This window comes from Urocitellus parryii, chromosome 10 (genome assembly GCF_045843805.1).
Source record: "Urocitellus parryii isolate mUroPar1 chromosome 10, mUroPar1.hap1, whole genome shotgun sequence".
NCBI lineage: Eukaryota > Metazoa > Chordata > Mammalia > Rodentia > Sciuridae > Urocitellus > Urocitellus parryii.
The window spans coordinates 113,582,950-113,601,383 of record NC_135540.1 but is presented as its reverse complement, the minus strand read 5'-3'; the positions used below and the strand labels follow the sequence as shown (position 1 = coordinate 113,601,383).

General features: G+C 38.9%; 1 protein-coding gene across 3 annotated transcripts in view; it reads right to left on the bottom strand.

The window, feature by feature from the left end:
* Apbb2 (amyloid beta precursor protein binding family B member 2) overlaps positions 1-18,434 on the bottom strand; it is a 322,787-nt gene that overhangs the window by 223,234 nt on the left and 81,119 nt on the right. For all 3 annotated transcript variants that reach the window (XM_026387551.2, XM_026387558.2, XM_077803554.1), the window contains exon 3: positions 3,568-3,673. The gene's annotated coding sequence lies outside the window, so the exon portion shown is untranslated. The remainder of the gene's footprint in view (positions 1-3,567; positions 3,674-18,434) is intronic.

The window sequence follows — 18,434 nt, the reverse complement described above, 5'->3', positions numbered from 1 at the left end:
CTGAGCAAAAGGGGCGCCCACCTGTACTAGGATTACTCTGCCTAAATTCCCAATGGACTAGGTATACAAAACTATTATCATCACTTATTTGATTGTACCATGTAAGCTAAGAAACTATTCTACTAGAAGAAACTATGACTACATTATGTATACACAGGTTTCAAAATCATCGCTCTGGGCTGGGGATGTAGCTCAGTGGAAGAGCTCTTGGAGACAGGGTCTCACTAACTTGCCAGACTGGCTTCTTGCTGCTTCACAAGTGTCTTGTTCATCTTTGAATGAGTTCCTGAAATGGTACCTGAAACATAGTGGTTGTCCAACAAACACTAATTTAGTAAATGAACTAAAAAATTGAGAAAACATGTAAGGTCTGTAGAATATTCTGCATCTCCAATGAATGTGGACTGCAATTTGCTCCATAAATAATATCTAATGTCTATCAAATGTTCCTTCTGTGCCCAAAATTTCATCCCAGTCATTATGAGTTTCTTTGGAGAGAAAATAACGTGGGCAAGACTCCTCTTAGGTATAGGAATATTAACTAATACAGCTAGGGAGAAGGAGAATGTCACCTGAATTCCTGAAATGTACCAAAGGGACCACAGAAGACACAAAGCTTTATATACAGAATCTATCAGCCAGTGACACATACTTAGGCCCACAAACCTCTAGTTTAGAATCTGTCTGGTTATAGTAAACACTGAAGAGATGGACCCTATTCAGTTCTTTATTAGATGAAAAACCTACACTGCACATTTCACATATTTGTAACTCCTTTCTGAAAATTAGGATAGCCTCAAAATAAACAAAAGGCTAAGATCCAATTATTTTCCTTTCACTAAAAGTGATGTTGCAGGTAAATGTTTATTAACATGGATAATCATTATTTATTGTTAAGTGGAAAAGATGGGTTACCAATTTGTAGCACTACTACAGAACAATTTGTACTTAAAAACAAGCATAGGTATGTATTGAATAGAATAACAGTTTTTTTTTTTTTTACTTCTTAAAAAAAAAAAAATCCATGGCAAATAATTATAGACTCAAGTTTCCAAAAATCTACCTTCAGTAATTAAGTAAAATACTCAAAATAAGGAATACTTTGAAAATGCATATGTGATTAAGAAAAAGGGAGTTATAAGGAAGTGCGGGTATTGTTTGGGTCCGTCCTACATTTTCTCTAAAGTTGTGTGTTTGCTTTGCCAAAAGGAAACCACTGAAACCGTTCAGTGTTCTATATAGGTTTTAAAGCACTGTCAGAAATATTCTCTCGTGACTTTAATAAATCTCTAAAAGGACTCCCCACTTCCCCTCCCAGTCCCTTCATGTTAACTTCCACATAACAAGTTCTTCAGAACTAGATTTGTGTGCAGGATGCTTTTGTGCTTTAACCTTCCGTTTTGTTTTGTTTTTATTTTTAACTGAAGGATGAACGGTGAACATCCTTCCATGCACATGAGCATTCATTCACAACATGGACTTTGGTAAGCAGGGGCCTTTCTGCCACCATCCCTCCGGTTATGCAGGGATGTCTTTAGCCAATCGCTATGAACAAAAGCCCCACAGATGCCGCACCTCAAGAAAATGGAAACCTAACTTTTACAACATGCCACCAAGTGTCCCAAAAGGGAATATTTTGATATAATGGAAGGAAATTGTTTCCCTAGGGGCCATATTGAATTTTAAAGAAGTACTGAATTATTTGAAAGGCAGTTTGAGGAACTTGTTTCTCAGAACAAGGTATATTTCCTATCTAAACACACTGCAACTACCAGGTCCTGCAGTCCAGAGAGGGCATCGATTGCCCTTTTCATTCTGCCTCTGGGGATGAATCAGTGCCTCCCAACATAAGTCTCTTTCAAATAGCCTTCCAAGATGGAATAATAAGTATCAACAAAGAATTCCCTTTACTGCAAGATTAGTATTTGATTAAAGATAACAAAATTCAACCAAATTCCTATAATTTTAAGAATTCCACTGACAATCTTTCACTATTACGAAATTTTACTAAAACAAAAAAGCTTGGCTTTGGTATATAATTTCAAGTCCTTGTTTTCTCTGCAATTATATTTTAGCAGTATTGACAGACCTTAGAAATTATATTCATGTCTATGTATGTGCATATATTTATATATATATGTATATATATACACATACACATATACATACACAAATGCATATATTTTTTCATTACAAATATTTCGATAATCTTCAAATCAGTTTATATTATTATTACAAAATACACAATTTAATTATAATTAGAGTTGTAGTGAATATAGTCTAATAAAACCTACAAATTTGATTTTACTATTTAATGTGATCATAAAATGTGTTAAGTTCTTTTCTGTTTTGCTTTGTCATTTTTTTTTAATATTTATTTTTTACTTATAGGTGGACACATATCTTTATTTTATTTATTTTTATGTGGTGCTGAGGATCGAACCCAGGGCCTCGTGTGTGCTAGGTGAGCACTTTACCTCTGAGTCACAATCCCAGCACCTTAAACATGGTTTTTAAGTAGCTCATTTACATTGTCAGAAATGGAGATGACTCAAAAGGCAAGTTTAGAAATCTAGTAATTTAATGGGAAAACAGCTTCTATTATCAATAATATTGTTTCTGGAACATTCCAGGAAGGAGATGGGTATGCTTGTGTGCATCTTTCGTTTTGCATATATTCTTACAGGCATTGGATCCTTAATACCTTGAAGCTGTACTTACAAAAAAGTAAAATGACCTGATTATCTGTAAGTCTCATTTTACCTTTTCCAAAGATCAGGGAATAAAACTGAACTTTCTGGTCCAAAGTAAATTTTTCTCAAAAAGACAGCTAAAGCTCTAGGGGTGGAGCTCTAGGGGTGGAGCTCAGGGGTGGAGCATTGCCTAGTACTTGCAAAGTCAGATCACGAGCACTGCAGAGGGAAGAAGGAAGAAAAAAAAAAAAGGAAAGGAAATAGAGACAGGGAAGGAGGAAGGAAGAAAGGAGGAGGACAGCAAAAGCACTCACACAGGTATCTCAATGACAAGGTCTTAAGAGTCCCTCAAAAGTTATAAAATACTAAAACTGAGAGGTACATCAGTTCTTTCAAGACCAAGGTGCATAAGGGATTTATAAGACAAGCTAGCCATGTCTTGTTCTCCTGTCTAGACAAGGAAAGAAATAAGTAGGTTTCATTTTTACCCTAAAAACCCAAAACCAAAGGGCCTACTCAAAATGCCTCCAAGTCTAACACACCTGTAGCTCCAAAAACTGGACTCACTTTTGTTTCATGCTGTATTACACTGTCTTATTTCAGTTTAACTCATCAACTATAAACCTTACAAAGGTTTGATTGCAACCTTGAGACTCACTATATGAACCCAAAAGATGGAACAATACAGAAAGCATCCTAATCTCTTCGAAGTTTCTATAAAGAGGTCTCCTAAGTCCCTTGCACATTTCAAATCCATAAAAGCATAAAATTTACTAAGCTGGGCATGAAAGAAAGTAGAAAAGCCATAGCCCCATTGGTATCTTTCTGAAAGAAGTGTAACAGAATTTTTAACTACGAATTAAGAATTACTTACTTTTCCCAGATCTTTGGTTCAGAGCTCAGAAGGCAAGCTCCCTTCTCCCCACAAAGTCTGTTAATTAATAGCAATCACCCAAGGCGGTCAGGCAGCCCAAATACATCTATAAATTGTGGAGACACAAAAATTTGAAATTCAAAGTCAGATTAGAAATTAAAAATCAAAATACCCCATTCTATTCAGACTATCTATAATTAAAATAAAGATTCCGTCGGAATACCTCAATGATGAGATGTGCAGGCTATCTTTCTTTCATAATAGATTAACAAGGCTTTTTAAATCTAGGTGGCATTTTGATCTGTCATCTTATTAAAGTTCCTAAAGCAGAACTCGGAAGGCTTCTTGGCAACTGCTCATGTTGAAAATGTCTTTCTCGGGGAGTCATAAAAAGGAACAGAGGGAGGATCTGGACTTCTAATTATACTGTCACTCGCGAGGGAGGGAGGGGAGTTCTGAAATCACACTGGCCAGCCCCTGCCCATCAAGATGAGCTCATTTCATGAACACAGAAGTGGTTGTGAATTGAAGTGAATAATAACAACAAAGAAAATTATCAACTTCTAATCACTCTTCAGATGTATGAATTTAAGCATAATTCATCTTTGCAGCGGGAATGAGAGGAGAATTTTTTTTCCTAAGAAAATGGAAAACCTAAAATTTCTGTATGATTCATAACCTCACTTAAACCATAAAATATTTCTCCAACAATCCTGCAAATAAATGCGTAGGTAACTCATTAATAAGATAAACTAGTTTGAGTAGATAACTCATTAATAAGATAAACTACTTTGAGAAGGCTAAAACAGATGCCACAGGTAACCTATAACCTAAAGTGTGCAGGTCCCTTGGGCTCTCTCATTCTGGGCCTTACATTAGATGAATTCCAAAAAGCATAATAAGCTCAATTACAAGCCTGGAGACATTAAGAAATGAGTGTATTAGAAAGAGGTAGGAGTACTGTTACAGCAAGCAATCATAACTACAAAGCAGATAGACCCACCAATACCAATAAGCATAATTTTTTTTATCAGTGTCATTGTTACTGTCAGCATTTACACAGTGCTGACTCTCACACCACATTGTTCTCTAAGTGTTTTAGTGCGTTAACTCTATTTAGGATAGGAAAGGGAATTTTGTATATCAGTTCTTCCCTAGAGCTCAGTGTATCTATCTGTACACAGCACTCTCAGTTTTGCTATAGCACGTGCATGTGTGCCAAGAGTACAATCTAAACATAATTCATATTTCAATATTTATGCATGACTTCATTGCAAGAAACACTAATTGGGAAGGCTATACCTAGATGAACCCAGTTGCATGAGGATACACCCAATGCCTCAAACATCTATCAGTGAACTCAGTTTCCCACATGGCATGAGCCACACCCATGCATACCTGATAACTCTCCATCCTATTTCAGGTCACCTATTCTACCCACACTTCATAGTAATTCACAAGTTGCAACCTTTCAAGGTGCCAAGTTCATAAGCAAATGTCAGGACTTTTCCAAGGTAAAATACCAAATTTATTGTGTTATACATTCCTTACCCATTTGATTAAATTTTGCTACTACTTATTGTTTTATATATATGACAGCAGAATGCATTACAATTCATATTACACATATAGAGCACATTTTTTCATATCTCTGGTTGTACATAAAGCATGTTCACACCAATCCGAGTCTTCATACATGCACTTTGGATAATGACGTTCATCATATTCCACCATAATTTCTAACCCCCTGCCTCTTCCCTTCCCCTCCCACCCCTCTGCCCTATCTAGAGTTTGACTATTCCTCCCATGTTCCCCCTCCCTACCCTACTATGAACCAGCCTCCTTATATCAGAGAAAACATTCGGCATTTGGTTTTTTGGGATTGGCTAAGTTCACTTAGCATTATCTTCTCCAACACCATCCATTTACCTGCGAATGCCATGATTTTATTCTCTTTTACTGCTGAGTAATATTCCATTGTGTATATATGCCACATTTTTTTTATCCATTCATCTACTGAAGGGCATCTAGGTTGCTTCCACAGTTTAGCTATTGTGAATTGTACTGCTATAAACATTAATGTGGCTGTGTCCCTGTAATGTGCTGGTTTGAGGAGATATAACCAAGGAGTGGCATAGCTGGGTCAAATGGTAGTTCCATTCCTAGTTTTCCAAGGAATCTCCATACTGCTTTCCATATTGGTTGCACTAATTTGCAGTCCCACCAGCAGTATATGAGTGTACCTTTTCCCCCACATCCTCGCCAATACTTATTGTTGTTTGTATGCATAATAGTTGCCATTCTGACTGGAGTGAGATGAAATCTTAGAGTAATTTTGATTTGCATTTCTCTAATTGCTAGAGATGAACATTTTTTCATATATTTGTTGATTGATTGTATATCCTTTTCTGAGAAGTGTCTGTTCAGATCCTTGGCCCATTTATTTATTGAGTTGTTTTTTGGTGTTTAGCTTTTCATGTTCTTTATACACCCTAGAGATTAGTGCTCTACCTGATGTGTGAGGTGTAAAAATTTGCTTCCAAGATGTAGGCTCTGTATTCACCTCACAGGTTGTTTCTTTTGCTGAGAAGAAACTTTTTAGTTTGAATCCATCCCATTTATTGATTTCTTGATTTTAATCCTTGCACTATAGGAGTCTTATTAAGGAAGTTGGGGTCTTCCTCATAGAAACAGAAAAGGCAATCATGAAATTCATCTGGAAAAATAAGAGATACAGAATAGCTAAAGCAATCCTTAGCAGGAAGAGTGAAGCAGGTGGCATCACTATACCAGATCTTAAACTATACTACAGAGCAATAGTAACAAAAACAGCATGGTATTGGCACCAAAGCAGATTAGTAGACCATTGGTACAGAATAGAGGACACAGAGACTAACCCATAAAATCATAATTATCTTATATTAGACAAAGGTGCCAAAAACATTCATTGGAGAAAAGATAGCCTCTTCAACAAATGGTGCTGGGAAAAATGGAAATCCATATGCAACAAAGTAAAATCTCTCATCATGCACAAAACTCAACTCAAAGTGGATCAAGGATGTAGGAATTAAACCAGAGACCCTGTGTCTTAACAGAAGAAAAAGTAGGCCCTAATCTTCATCATGTTGGATTTGCACAATTTTTAATTTAGTTATCATCTCTTTTTTAAGTATCACTGATAGTTTTTGAAAGAATCACTGATGGTTTTTGAGTATTGTATTGCCAACTCCATTTTTCTCATAAGAGCTGTGGGTTTTACTCTGTGATTTTACGTAGTATGGTGGTTTTTAGAACTACGTATATGGTATTTTAGCAGAGCTGACTAGACAATAACTAGTGTTTACACAGATGCTTGTGATTAAATTAAATTGTGATTTTTTTCATATTTTGTCTTTACATTTGTATCACTATAATGCAATACAATTTTAGAAATATTTTAATTCATAATGTTTATAATTACCAAGAATGAACAGTTATGGGTCAATTTCAATTGTGTGAAAAAATTTAAAGAAATTATCTAATGATGTTTAAATGAGGTTATCCATACTGCTAAAAAGAATTTTAAAAAGGAATGGATTTATTTTTCATTCCTTAAAATCTTTCAATAAAAAAATCTGAATTTTCTTTAAAAGTTTTTAAGATATGCATAAAGATATATATACAAAGGAAGTTTCTATTATAACTAATAACATCTTAAACAATCTAAAAACTTAAATGTCCAATGATGGATAAAGTTTTTTAAATGTGTATAATACTTAATAAAATGGGAAACCTTTTTTTAAGCAGTATACAGTGAAAAAGCGGATGATAAAGCAATTACTATCATCCCAATTCTGTATAAAAGTATGTATCTACATAAAAGATGAGAAGGAAAAAATGCCAACATTTGAAAGGGTGCTAATTGTAGACAGTAGAATTAGAACAGAATAATTTTTACTTTTTTCATATTTTGCATTTGGTAGGAAAATCCTCCTTTTATTCCCATTTTCATCTCACATGTGAATCCACAAGGTATTAATAGGTCTGGTTACGTGGCCAAAACATTGAAATTATTTTGTATCTCACACTTCAAGAATGAATACAGTCCCAAGAAGATGTTTAAAGTATATAAACCCATTACAGAGGCCAATAAAATTTGCTTTTACTGGCTAAAACAGTCACAAATTTTGTAAAACCCAGATGAAAGATTTTTAATTATACACTTGCATCCAACCTGTCTTACTGAAAGAAATTTCGTCCTGAATAAAGAAATTGTGTTCTGGATAAGTTCCTTTCAAATAAGATCAAGATTAGCCAAATACAAAGAGGAATGGACTTGTGTGGGCAAGGAGATGAACTTCTAACTTAGGGAGGTTTAAGAAAGTCGGAAAAGAGAAATCCGTCTTCGTAGCCTCCAAAGAAACTTGGCCATGTACAGATTTTCCCAACAACAACAAAGCTTGACTTCGAAAAGAAGAATCCATTTGCCAACAACAGTGAACCTTCCATCCTGAGTATGCTTGGTTCAATCCCACACACGGGTACCACCTGAGTGTGGGAGGTACACAGGGACCAAGGGGTGGTCTGGGACAATCCAACCAGTGCACACCTGAGTTCGGTCACCTGTGCTTGGTGAGCTGTGCATCTAAATGACACATCCCTCCCTCATTTTCAGGGTTGCCTTCTTGGCACACCTTTCCACCCAGGAACTATTTGGTATAGGATAGTAATTTCAAGTGTCCCCATTCTCAAGAACATGCTGGGATTAAAAGTTAATGGTCAGGTATTTATTTGTTTTTGTGGTGATCGGATTTGAACCCAGAGCCTTGTGCATGCAAGGCAAGCACTCTACCAATTGAGCTACATCCCCAGGCCAATGATCATGTTTTTGTGTATGTGGGGATGGGCTATTCTGTAAATTTCCAATGCACTTTTAACATCTGAATAATCATGTTCTTGCTATACAAAGGATAGAGTAAGTAGACTTCAGTGTTCTGTTTAAACTTCCAAAAATGGTGATACAGATGAAAAATGAAACTTTTATGTTTCAAACTGCTTTTATATGACATTTTATATTTTATATTTGATAGCTTCCCTATCGAGTTACTGGCTTTGTGTTTTGTTTGAAGAACAGAAAAGGCAAAATGAACATTTTGATTATACTATTACATATAAAAAGAGATCATAGAGGAGATACTGAGTTCCAGAAAAAACAGTCCAAGGTCAGTATTCACCTGAGACACTCTACTATTATATCAAATGCATGCTGATTATTTTGGAAAATAACTTCGAAATTCTTGGCTTCTGTGTCTCACAAGTTACTGCCTAAAGCCTACACATTTGCACCTTTAATAATTAGCAACCAGATCTTACTATCGGGAAGCAAATTCAGATACTACACCCAACTGTGAGTATTCAAAATGAAAACTGTGCATTTTAATTGTTTTTGAAAAAGGAGATGCTAAAATATATATCCATCTATATATATATATTACACGGATTCTGGAAATACAGAGCACTTGGGAACTCTTGGTATGGAAAATATATTGCTTTAAGAATTAGCATATGCACAGGTCAGGGGAAAACATTTTATCATAATTGGACATGAAAAAGGACGACCGATTTTTAGAGTTTATCTGGAAATCAAGCAGAAGTATTTCCTGGGACTCTCAGGTCACTCCCTGGGCAGAATGCCAGTGGAATCTAAATTGGTCTTTGGCACTCTCTCATTTCCTCTTTTGCATTCCTCTGCCACCTCTGATCTAAAGCCCCAGACCTCTACTTTGGATGGGTCTGTTCCTTTCAGTGGTCTTTTCCTTCCAACACTGACACTCCCAATCCACCAGGGGAATAACCTTAGCAGAAGGGAATGAGAAGAACCTAAACAAATTATTGATGATCTACAACTTGTTCAGCGTCACATGTATTTTTAGAAAAAAAATTGTGACCCAAATCCTTGCTTCTAAAGACCTTAGCTCACTAGAGAAACAGCTGAATGCAGGTCTGGGTTAAGGAAAGCATAAAATAAGTCTAGAACATCCTAGCACGCCACAGAGCGAAGAAGTGCTCCAATACTAACGCAGACGTGATAAAGGACACGGGAGCTGCCTTGAAGGTGCTGCCACCAGCCAAATGTGGGACAATCTGAACAACCAAAAGGAATGGTATCAAATAAAAAAGGAAACCATGAATCCACAGGTATTTATGAGAAAGGGGAACGGGGAAAGCTCTTCTTTATAAAGAATGTCGGCTAATAAACATCATAGGAAAAACAGAAGAAAATCCCACTTTGCAACCACCAAGATTCAGTCAAGGGTAAAACCACTAGAGAAAGGAGGGCTATAGAACTGGTACTCACAGCCTCAAGGCATTATCCCCCAGATTACTGATCATTTGCCTCGGAGAGAAGGTATCCTTACAATGCAGAACTCTGGAAGGCCACCTCATCCAAGGGAGGCTTGACATCATCAATGACAGTACAAACATCAGCTGTCTCCACAGCCACTGGTAGCATAGTTTGCCAAATGTGCTTATCATCAGGTGGCAATCAGACAAATTCAGATTGCGATAACATTCTACAAGACACGTTTTGATATCTGCCAAGACGTCAGTGCCATGAAGAATAAGAAAAAGGAACCGCAGGACAACTGTTCTAAATTAGAAGAAACCAAAAAGACAAAATGCTGTGGGTGACTGTTGAATGTCGGATCAGAGGTGGGGGTTATAAAAGACACTGTTAGGATAAGTAGTAGATTGGCATTCAAGTATTAACATGTATCAGTAGGGATAATGGTATTCTCAGTGATGAGACTCTTCTTGGGCGTGAGACATACATATAGAAGGATTTAAGGCTACAGGTTCATGAGTTCCACAACTAACACGAACAGTTCAGTAAAAATCTCTGTGTGTGTGTGTGTGTGTGTGTGTGTGTGTGTATGAAGAGACATAGTTTTAGAGAAACAGAAACAGATAAAACAAATTTGGCAAAATGTTAACATTTTGGGTACATTATAGCTATAACCGATAAAAACCAGTAATCACAGTCACTTGTAAGTTATACCCACACCAGCTAAAGTGAGATCATAACAGACCTTAGGGTTCAAAGTGACACAAATAGTAATGTATTTTCTTCGGTGTTAGAGCATTTAGTCCACTTTTCAGAAAATTTCTTCCAACTATTTCTCCTCCGAAGCAATCAATGGTTCTTCATTTATAAGAAGAACCTTAAGAAAAAGGTTCTCCTTGTCACTCCAAGGAAGAAGATGGCAATGGGTAAACACTAGCAGGAGGTAAGTACAGTTCTTCACATATTCTGAAGGAGAGAGAGGTCTTCAGCTTTAAAAACGTTCTGCCTTTAGTCACTAAGAATACAAACAATAATAAATGCTGGAGAGGATGTGGAGAAAAAGGAACATTTTTTCCACAGTTGGTGGGATTGTAAACTAGTACAACCACTATGGAAATCAGTTTGGAGGATCCTAAAAAGACTACACATGGAACCACCATATGACCCAGCTATAGCCCTCCTTGGTATTTATCCTGAGGAATTAAAGTCATCATACTACAGTGACACACGCATATCTACTTTTTCAGCAGCACAACTCACTGCAGCCGAAATGTGGAATCAGCCTAGGCGTCCATCAATGGAATAACCAGATAAAGAAAATGTTGTACATCTATACACCATAGTTTTACTCAGTGATGAAAAAAAAAAAAAGGAATTATGTCATTTGCAGGAAAATAAATGTAACTAGAGACCGTCATGTTTAGTGAAATTAGCCAAACTCAGAAGGTTGAAGGTCATATGTTTTCTCTCATATGTGGAAGCTAGACAGGGAAAAAAAAAAAGAAATGTGGGATTATCTCATGAAAATCAAAGGGAGGTTAGTAGAGGAAAGGGACCAGAGGGTGGGAGGTAGGGAGGGAGGGCAAGGGCTGTGGAGTGACATTGGCCAAATTAAATTGTTATATTGTGTGCATGTATGAATATGTAATAACAAATCCCACCATTATATACAGCTATAATAGACCAGTTTTAAAAATAAAAAAAAAGTTTTGCCTTTGCTGGGTGCAGTGACACACACCTGTTATCCCAGCTAAGACAGGAGGATCAAAGGTTCAAGGCTAGCCTCAGTAACCTGGCGATATGGTCTCAAAATTTCAGAAATTAAATAAAAGCGCTGGGAGGGGATATAGCTCAATGTGTGGAGTCCCCCTGGATTCAGTCTCCAGTGCCACCAAAAAACAAACAAACAAACAAAAAAAAAACCAATCTGCCTTCACTCCCCCTCCTGGTAAAAATAACAAATTTGTGTGGATGTTTCTGACCAGCCCCAAAGAGTTCATTTTCAAAATTTACACTGACCAAACCTCTTGCCCAGGAAGGTGGATGACTTCACTCTATGCACCCCTGGTTGAGGCTGGAGCACTGCGTTGGTTTAACACCCCCTGAGGGCAAACACACATCCCAGACATCCCAGACCTACAGCTTTTAGCAGTTGTTTCAAACTGACATACCTGAGACAGAATTCATCACACCAGACCTGACCTGTGTTTATACAACAACTTCCTCTTTCACTGTCTCTTCCCAAAGGCCCAGTCTTCACACCTCTTGTTTCTCATCTGCAATCTCAGAAGGCCCGGATATTATCAAATAGCATTTCTGCTTATCCTCAGCATTTCTGTCTACGGCACTCACTGGGCACTTTTGGAAAATCTCTGCTACAACACTGATTCCCCACTCACTAGATGCCAAGTGCTTTACTAAGTTGTCCCACTTTTAAAAAACCCATAATTCTGTAAAAATCATTGGTATCTTTTTATCCCTATTTTACTGAAGAAATGGATGCTTGAACAGGTGAAATAAATTGTCCAAGGTCACAGAATTATTAAGCTGAAATTGAGACCCCCGTCTTCTGGTTCTACCCTAATATCAATGTACTTGTTACTATTTATAGTTCTAAGACTGTCTCCTGTCCTTAAACCCAGCATAAGGTCCTTGGAGGAAGGGGTTCACATCCTCCCTCCTTTTCTTTTCTTTTTTTTTTTTTTTTTTGCAACAGGGACTGAACTCAGCGGACTTTGACCACTAAGCCACATTCCCAGCCCTTTTTATTTTTTGAGACAGGATCTTGCTAAATTGCTTAGTGCCTCCCCAAGCTGCTGAGGCTGGTCTCAAACTTGTGATCCTTCAGTCTCAGCCCCCTAAGCCACTGGGATCACAGGCATGCAGCACATGTAACATCACCCACTTTCGTGCCCTTGCTAGATGACCTAGCACTACCCATAGCTCAGGTGCACTGACTTTTATTTCAAAAATGATTCCACCCAGAGATTCTTTCTGACACTCCTATGTGCAGAACCAACCACACCCTCCTCCTTACTTGCCATGTTCCCACTGTAGTATATGTGAGCCAGAACTTCAGGGACTATGGTTGCCACATCTGTGTCTGGCACACAGTAGGTACTGAATGGATGTTTCCTGAATGAAATGATTATACATAAGACAGTTGAGTTTCTCAACAGGGCTGCTATGCCTTGTGAAAATTTTTGACCTCATTTTTATCTTTATCACAGACTGAGGAAGATTATTTTAGGAAAGAGTGACAGAGAGGAAATGAAGAAGAATAGAGGGGACAAGTCCTGGCTGTTGGGTCCTCTCTATTTGCTTTCTGCCCTGGGTTTAATATGTTCTAGAGCAGGGCTTCCAGATTTTAAAGTATGTATAACAGTGCTGCATACAATTATGATTCCTTATGGTTTGGAGTGGAGTCTGAGATTCTGCATTTCTAACAAGCTCCCAAAAGAAGTTGATGTTTCTAACCCATGAACCACATTTCTGAAGTAGCAAAACATTCTAGCAAAACCCAGCTACAGTGAAATAACACCCATGAAAAGGGATGTAACCTGTAGACTAAAATGACTAAACATAAAATCACAAAATGTTCATGGTAGTTGTCTCTTGAGTTGCTTCTTTTTGCTTTGCTATATTTTCAAGTATTCTATAATTATTCTTGTTGATGGAAATAAAAAACTTTAAATGCTATATATGCACATGCACCAAAAAAACTGTCTATTTTGACATTTCCATTCTGCATGGCTACATCTTTATTTAAACAACAAATATACTTAAAAGGACTAGACTAGGGAGATAACATGTGGGTGAATTTAGCAATTCCCTCTTTTCTCAGTTTAATGTGCAAATTAACATAAAACAGCAATTACCCTTAGTGCAGTCACCATCACAACCATTGTTTTCTCAGGTTCCCTTCCCTTAAAAGAGAGAGAAAGCATCCACTCAGTTGGAATATAATGAAAGGCAAACCAAATTAAGGACAGGAGAAAAAAATAAACAGAAGCTACACTGAACCTCTTCCAAGTGGGTCAACAGAACCACGTGACAGTGAAACCGTGGGTGGAAAACCTGTTCTGGCCGCAGCAGCGGGAGGGGCTGTGATCCACAACAAGGTGAGATGGGATAAACTAAGGCAGAGCTCACTGTGCACCTGCAGGTGGGGTGGAGGGAAAGGAGCCTCAGAAAAGCCCTGCTTCCTAAGCATAACTGGAAGAGATCATTAGGCACACATTTCTGAAGCACAGGACACTCTCCAGTGGAGTTCCAATGGATGCCAGGTCACATTCCTCCAGTTACAGAGGGACTCTGCCTGCCACTCCCTACCTCCTCCCAGGGAAGATGACCTCATCACAGGCTCCACATATTCAGACGGATTCCACCTACAGTCCTAACTGGATTGTTCTGCCTTGAAGAAAAATTGTGAAACTCATTGTGAAATTCCACCCAAGGGCTACAACCCAGTCCAGAAGGCTTATAAACATGATGAAGCCAAAAGTCATTTCTGTGGTGTCTACTTGGTACTCTTAAGGATGTGGTTTCATACCTGTGAAGTTCAGACACACCAGACACTGGGCTCAACAGAAAACAATGTGTTATTGTCTCTGATGGATTCTGTACGTCTAGCACTAGATTACTCAGGGCAAGTACATATTTGCTGGGTTGTTAAAAATGTGACCGCTTGAGATTTCAAAACTAGCATCAAAGTTACCATCTTGGTGGGGGAGAACTGGAATTTATTTGGACTTCTTGCATTTATTTTGCTGAATTTCAAATTGTTTTCCTTCTGAATTACACTGGGGCGAGATAACAGTGGGGATGGGGAGGGCACCATCTTCCTGTGCTCCACAGCCTAAAAGGCTTAATGTCTTACTTGGGTTTTGGAGACTTCTGAGTCATAATAATCAATTGCAAAGCAACACACGATCTTTTGCCCCAAGAAGGATTCTCATTTGGAGTGTGTTTAGGACAGTAGAGAAAGCCACTATAGCACAATGAGCTCCAGGGAGCAGAAGGACACAAAGAGCCAGACAGGCATGTGTGACTATGGTTCTCCGAGAAGGGACAACTAAACATGGGCATGGAGATCCTAAAAAGGCAAGAGGTGAAATGTCATCAGTGCAGTCTTTGTGCAAACTTGCCAGGAGGAACATGAGAAGCACCCAGATGTTTCAGTCAACTTCTCAAGAGTTTGCTAAGAACTACTCAGAGAGGTGGAAGACCATGCATGGTGAAGAGAAAGGAAAATTTGAAGACATGGCAAAGGCATCAAGGCCCATTATAAAAGAGAAATGAAAACCTACATCCCTCCTAAGGGGAAAATAGAAAAGAAGTTCAAGGATCCCCATGTACCCCATAAGCCTCCATCAGCCTTCTTATTCTGTTCTCAGTATCCCGTAAAATCAAGAGAGAACATCCTGTCCTACCCATTGGTGATGTTGCAAAGAAACAGAGAGAAGTGGCATAACAGCAGTGCAGATGACAAGCAGCCTTAGGAACAGAAAGCTGCCGAGCTGAAGGGGAAACACAAATAGGACATTACTGCCTATAAGCAAAGGAAAACCTGATGCAGGAAAACAAAGAAGAGCCAAGACTGAGAAAATCAAGAAAAAGAGGAGGAGGAAGACAAAGATGATGAAAGTCTATTTTAAAGCAGTTTGCTCCCTATCTATAAAGCATTTAACATCCCTGGTACAACTCACTCCTTTTAAAGAAAAAAAAAAATACTGCAATGTAAAGCCGTGTAAGATTTGTTTATAAGCTATACAGCGTCAGTCTTCTTTTGTATAGTTAACAAACTACAGAATAGGTGTTTAGATAGCTCTGTCCTGGTAGCATTTTCAATAGTCACTAATCTTGTCTGCGACAGCAGGGGGTTGTAAAAGTTGCAGCTCTATTGTTGAAGCCCATGACTGCTGACTTTGCTTTGCTTGGGATCCTTCGAGGCCTGACTCCCTGCCAGCTGTGTTATTGCTCTCTCCAGCCAGAAAGACAGGCTCTGCCTCTCCTTGTAATTTTAGGCAGTACAGATGCTCCTAGACTAATGAGGGGGTCACACACTGATAACGCCATCATTAATCGAAAACACCATAAGCTGAAGATACGCTTACTGCACACCACCACCTCGCACCCTACAGGCTGCAGCACCAGGTCTTCACCCTTGTGACCTCGTGGCTGACCGGGAGCTACGTTGCATCATGAGGGAGGATCCTACCCCATGTCACTAGCCCAGGAAAAGATCCAAATTCAAAATTCAAAGTACTGTTTCTGTTGAATGCATATTGCTTTCTCACCATTGAAAAGTCAAAGAAATTGTAAATTGAACCATTTTAAGTCAGGGGCCATGGGAACCCCCTTGGTCCCTGAAAGTCATGTCTGTCTCCCCTCCCCCTCCAGACCACATATCTGTTCCTGCATCTAATCTCCTGAGCAAAACTGTGTAAACCCCCTCAGGACCAGCTCACTTGTGCTCAGATCCCTCTACATTAACCCAGGGCCTCCCTCACAGCCAGAGACCCCCAATCCCAATGGCACGTGAGCACCCACATTAAGGATCCCGTGCTGTGAGGCTGACCCACAAGCAACACCCATGAGACAAAAGCATACCGTTCTAGCTCTTCAAATGTATGGGAAGTTCAAAGGGACATTTTACCCAGGAGTGACTTAAAAGTTAAACTCATAATGTTTAAGTTTCTTCAACATGGCTGACAACCATGAATTTTTTAAAAATGAAGAGTTGGGCTTTTTGCCCCAGAGGTCCTCTGTCAGGCCTCCAACATGAGGCCCAAACCACCTGGGCAAGATGCCCCATTTCTTGGTTTTCAGACAGATTCCAGAAAAGATGAGGGAGGAAAACGAGTTTTACCACCCATCCAGCTTGGGTTCCTCTCAAAGGTGCCACTTTCTCTTCAAATAGGCCTAAAATGGGCTTTTACATATTTCTCTTTATATAAATTTGGTTGTTAACCATTGTGTTACTAGAACCTTTGAATCCTGGAATCCAAATCAAATGAAATTTAAATCATTTTTAAAAGATCAAATATAAAACACACACACACACACACACACGCGTGTGTGTGTGTGTGTGTGTATCTTTTTTTTTTTTTTCCTCCCAGGTCTGTTTCTGGTACAAACACAAAGCTCTCAACTTCACAGTGACTGGGTTCCAGGTATTACCTGCTCGGGTACCAGGATATCACAGAAGATGCTGAAAGAAGCAGTTTTTAGCAGTAGCGCACTTGCCTGGCTTGTGTGAAGCACTGGGTTCAATTCTCAGCACCACGTATAAATAAATAAAATAAAGATCTATCAACAACTAAGAAAAAAATTTAAAAAAAAAAGAAGCAGTTTTTACCAATGGTGCTTCAGTGCCCTCGCAGTTTTAATATGACAACTTGGACTGAAGTGGCTACAATGCAGTGCTTCCTTTGTTGGTTTTTAACTGGAAAAATAAAAACAGAATATAATTCAGCACAGTCTTGGATTTCCCCCTTGCTGAATTATTATTCTCTGTGCCCAACTATAAAAGATACTTAAAAAAAAAATGACAGACACTCTACCATCAGGAACACATGTGCTCTAATTTTTTTTCCCCAGGAATGGAAAGATAGGACATATAGAGCTGTATAAATCTTCCTTGCATATCTAATAGCACCCACTGTAGATAGAGCCCAATATCACAGAAATACTAAGAAATGCCCTGAAATTTCACAGTTAATGAAAGATTCCTCTTCTCCAGTCAGAAAAGTGATTGCAGAATGCCGGAGGGGACCTAGGAGTGTTTGTGTGTTTGCAGGTTCACATCTGTGGTGGGCCTAGGGAAGGGTGGGAGAGGGGAGAGTGGCAACAGAGAGCAGGAAACCAGATGAAAATCTTGATGTGTCCCCCGAGATAATCTTCCAATTGCCCTTCCACAATTCCACCTGTTCTGTTTTCCGGAGCTGATCCGCTTAACGGCAGGCTCTCTGACCCACTGGCTCCCAGCTGGGTTCTGCCAAGGAGAAGCTTCCAAGGGGAAGGGTTGGCTCCCTGCAGGACGACCCTCTGCACAGAGCTGCCTCCCAGCACTGCTCTCTGCCTCACCCCTCACCACGGGGAATGGAGGACCAAGGGTGCTATGAGTCACAGGGCGCTGCACGGGCCTCCGCGGTTCCCCACACCCCAGGCCAGGGCCAATGTGCCATCTGTCTCCTCAGGGCACCTGGCCTGACATGAAGACCTAAAAACCTCTGAATGCTCACCTCACCACACACTGCCCTGTAATTATTATTGTTTTGATCCCACTTTTATGACAGTCTTATATCAGTTTTGTCGAAGAGTCACTCTTAAATATTCCAGGTGTTTTAGAGCTAACTGTTTTGTATAGAACTCGGATGTGGTTTTTGTTTTGGATTTTTTTTTTTTTTTTAACGACTAGTCATTCTCTGCAATCCACTACATGGTACAGAAACCATTCTGTAGTCTAAATGATCCTTGTGCAAATGATGAGTCCGATCAAGTCAGTGTTCTGTTCAAAACCCTCTCCTCTCAGAATAAA